Here is a 4,544-nt window from a genome sequence, read left to right as displayed (position 1 = left end):
TGGCTTGGCAATTCCACACCTTAGGGTGTGGGAGACCCCTCCTTGCCCGATTGTTAAAGAGGGGAAATAAAGAAGGAGGCAGCTACTTTCGTTCCTTTGGAGGAACTCGTGTTTGCCTTGGATATCATCCGTGCCTTCTGCTTCAGACTCTCTAGCCTCCCTGCATAGAGGCTTCAACCTTCTAGCACAGACTCTTCAGCCCTCCAGCTTCCATCGCAGACCCACTGACCTCCTGATACAGAGCCCCACAGGACACTGCAGTCAGCTCCACACCTGAATCTTTTGGTCTCCAGTGTGCAGACAGAGCCCCTTGACTCTTCCTCATCCAAACCTATGGGTGGCTATTGTAAGCTAATCTTGTAAATTCTCATATATCTCTATATATCTTGTATTATATCTGTTTCTCTAATAAATACTGACTGATAGAAAAAGTAACCCATTCTTTAAACTGAGGCAAGAAGAAAGATGCCTTGAGGGCAACTCAGGAATCAGCAAATTCTTACCATCACAGGCCTCAAGGGAGCAAACATGTTAACCCTTCATTAGAGATGAGAGAGCTTTAACCCCTTGCTCACGGAGGGCCACTGAGAAATTGGTTCTCTAGGATTCATTTCTCCACACTCAGACATCCAGGAGTTCAGAGGCCACTGGAGCCATAGCTCTTGTTGGTGCGGCTTTTGCTCATGCTGGTAGCAGGACTTGGCATTATTCACATGATGCTAGTCATACAGGCAGGAAGAATGTGAGAGTTATAGAGTCAGCCGGGTGTGTTGGTACATAATTACAGTCTCAGCACTCTGAGAGGCTGAAGCTATAGGATTTTAAGTTCAAGTCCAGCCTGGGCAAACAAGCAACTTAGCAAGACCCTGTCTTAATGTAAAGTAAAATAAAATAATAAAATTAAATAAAGTGGATGGGGAATACAGCTCCATACAAATGGCTGGAGTTCAATCCCCAGTAGCACACACGTGAGTGTGCGTGTGCACACACACACACACACACACACACACACACCCCAGAAATAAGGTCAAAGGAAGTGCAGTGTTCCTCAAGAGGGAAGCGTATGAAGGTGTGGGAATGAAGCCAAAGGTGCAATGGAGACCCAAGGAATTCAAAGGTGCCAGGAACCTGGAACAATTTTATGGCTGCAGCCTATGAGCACAGCTAGCTCAAGAGAAGCTACCTGAATGGCTGCTGGCACGGCCATGGGGTGGGGTAGCCCCAGCCCCCTGGACCTCACACCTTACAAACACGTGCCCTGGGATTCTGAATATGCAGCTACAGGACTGAATGCTTTGCCCTGCTGGGTTTGGTCTTCTGTTGGTGTCTTTTCTATCCCCCTGTTTCTTTCTTTTGGAATAGGGATATTTATATTGTGCCATTATATCTGGGATATTTGTAACAAGTTTTTATTTTTATAGGTCATTCAATTTAGTTTGTCACTAGTCTCAGAGGAGACTTCAATGTAGAATTTTGAGCTATGTTTAACTGTTGAGACTTTTGGGAAGGCATCATCATCATATTTTTGGTTGTACTCTGGATAGTTATGTTAGGTGGAATTGTGACCTAGTTAACTTGTTTATTTCATAGTCTAGTACATTTTAACAAGATCTGATTAGTTATCAAGTCACCAAGGGTTGAACTTGTGTCAGTTAATCTTAATTGCCACCTTGACAAGAATAAGAGACCCTGGAAAAATGATTTGACCATGGAGCACTATACACATCAGTGGATTAATGTGGTGTTAAGAGGTTAGGCCTAATTGGAAGGGTCACTGGGGATATGCCTTCGTGGGGGTGCATCTCTCACTGGCTTTCTTTTCTTGTGCCCTGTTTTCTTGCTACCATGAAATGAATTTGCTCCACTGTGCCTTCCCATCATGATATTCCTGCCATAGAGTTAAACCTCAAAACCTGTCAGCCAAATTAAACCACTTCTCCTTTAAATTATGCATTTCAAGTTTTTTTTTTCCAGTATTGGGAAAGCTGACTAAAGTGAAAGTCTTAGCTGTAGCTGTTTTGACATTGGTTAGAGGAATCTTTCATGTTAGAAATAAAAAAATAAAAGACAATCAGGAGATACGAAAGCAGAATCAACTTTAGGAAAAAGAATTTGGGACATGAAGAAGAGGTACAGATTGAAGAGAGGAAAATAGTTTCCTAGGTAGTCTTCAACCAACTGCCTAATTTTCCTTTATCATTTCATTTTCATATTCTACCACAAGTTCTAAAAGCACAGTGCCTGGAATTTATTAAGTTACCCAGAAAAGTTAGTTATTGACTCAATCTGTTTGTGCTTATATAGCAAAGCATCCAAGAATGGGAAATTCAAAAAGAATAGAAATGTATTTCTCATGTTTTGCAAGATGGGAAGTCCAAAATCAAGGCACAGCAATATTGGTACCTGATAAGAAGCAAAGTCTCCACTTCCAAGATGATGCTGATTTTATAAGTACTACATACTCTTGAGGGGAAAACTGTACAAAAGTAGAAGGGGTTACAAGTACGATACAAGGTATTAAATCTGCACTCAAGAGTACCACTCAATGATCAAATCATTTGTAGAATTCCTATCTATACTGTTACAAGGTAATTAATTTTAGCATGAGTTTTAGAAGGAATCAAAACTCAAAGTATAGCAACAATTTTCCTCCATTTTATTAGTTAATACCCATCAGCTATAAAATGTCATTTCCTTAAATGGTTGCCAATGAGTATAAACCACACATACTTTCTTTGAAATAAACTAAAGAAACAGGGAAAAATTGCTGACTCCCTACAACAGTGTCCCTTAGTATAGATAGTATGGGAATCCTGAAAGACTACAAGTGTGAGGTTGCAGGGCCAGCAAACAGCAAAGCTGAACTCAAGATGGCATCTATTACACACAGGGCTTATGTTCCTTTCCATGGCTGCATGCTGGCATGCAGATCACTGAAGGGATCATAATATGACTTGGAGATAAGTTGTGTGATGTGTGTAACGTGGTTATTGTTGGTGGCCACTATCTAAACAATTTTGCCTAAGTGAAAGTTCTTTTATGGTTGACTGAGGTTACTCATATTTTCTACATTACAACGAATGAGGTTGTCATGAAAAAGTGAAGGCATAAAGTAAACACAAAGAATGTTTACGAAAGTGAACTAGAAAATAGGAAAGAGGCTCTGTTCTGTTCCACCTTTATACAGTATAAGATCCTTACATCAGAACCCAGAAGTAAACTGATCTTGTGGCCTACTTGGGGTAATATAATTACCACATGCAGTGTTATTTCCAGGAGATGATTGGTTCCTAATATCAAACAATTGACTTGTAGAGCCTAAATGACTGCTTAAAAGAGATCGTTTACCAAATTTTGAAAAAGGAAATAATTATTCTCATTCATGAAAAAGAACCTTCATCTTGTGTGAGCTTTGGAAACATGTAGACAACTAGGGTATAGTAACTGGGAGCACTCCCAAAATAGTAAAAGGTAGAGAGAATTAATTTAATTTGTTGTGCTGTTTTATTTCCACATTTCTCTCAGGGATTCAGGTTTTTGTTTGCTTGTTGTTAAGGCCTAGAATTTTTCAATTTTTTTTATCTTCAGAGTGTTAGATACCTTACTGGGCTAAAATTTCCTTATGATTAGGTAAAATTCTTTGTAAATAACACTGCTTTTACTAATTTAGAAGTCTGTGTATGATTATTGAAACCTCTGGCATGAGTGGCTATTTAAGTGCACTTTTCTTTGTAAATATTAATTAACTCAGACAAAACTACAGAATTAGGTTATAGACTTTCAAGATCAGTATAGGAGGTTACAAAAGAGAACAAACTATGAAATTTATACATGTACATAGGGAAGTAACTTTTCTTAAAAATGTGTGTGAGAAGTTGTTGCAAAATTACATTGACAAAAACCACAATTTTTTAATGTTATGATCTTTAAATAAAGAAGTGTGCTCCCTGACACTAGAATTAATTGAAAATATCAATCTTAACTCTCATAAACATACTATTTACTCAACCTTTAACTTTTCTAATATAAAGTGCAACATCTCACTACAATAAGAAAATTAATAAACAAATTCAGAAGGGACTGCTTTTGGAAAAAAGCATTTTAGAAATTCAGTCCTCTTGATTAGTAACCACCCTTAGTACCAGGAAAGCTTCAAAGTCTTCTCTACACATTGGATTTTCATCAGTGATACTGCAAGCCCTAGTTCTCATCTTTCATGCTTACCATTGCAATAACTTCAAAAGGATAAAATGAAAGGATGGTAATCTCTCAAAGAAACCTCGTGTTCAGGCCAGTAATTGTGTATTTAGCTGTCATGCATTCACAACTATATAATTACCTCATTATATTATGCTTTAATAAATATTATGATTAACATTTATTACAAAAACTAATACTCAAACTATTCAGAAATGAAATCCAGAGCCCAAGGGATATCTAGAAGAAAATGAAAAGGAATTAGATAGCGTCAAATATAGACATCTTGAAAGGGAAAGAGATCATTTAAATTTGCCTTTTACTTACTGAAACACGTTCTGCATATT

This window comes from Fukomys damarensis, unplaced genomic scaffold, assembly GCF_012274545.1.
Source record: "Fukomys damarensis isolate Sample0158 unplaced genomic scaffold, DMR_v1.0_HiC HiC_scaffold_37, whole genome shotgun sequence".
NCBI lineage: Eukaryota > Metazoa > Chordata > Mammalia > Rodentia > Bathyergidae > Fukomys > Fukomys damarensis.
Note: the sequence above shows the minus strand (reverse complement) of the source record.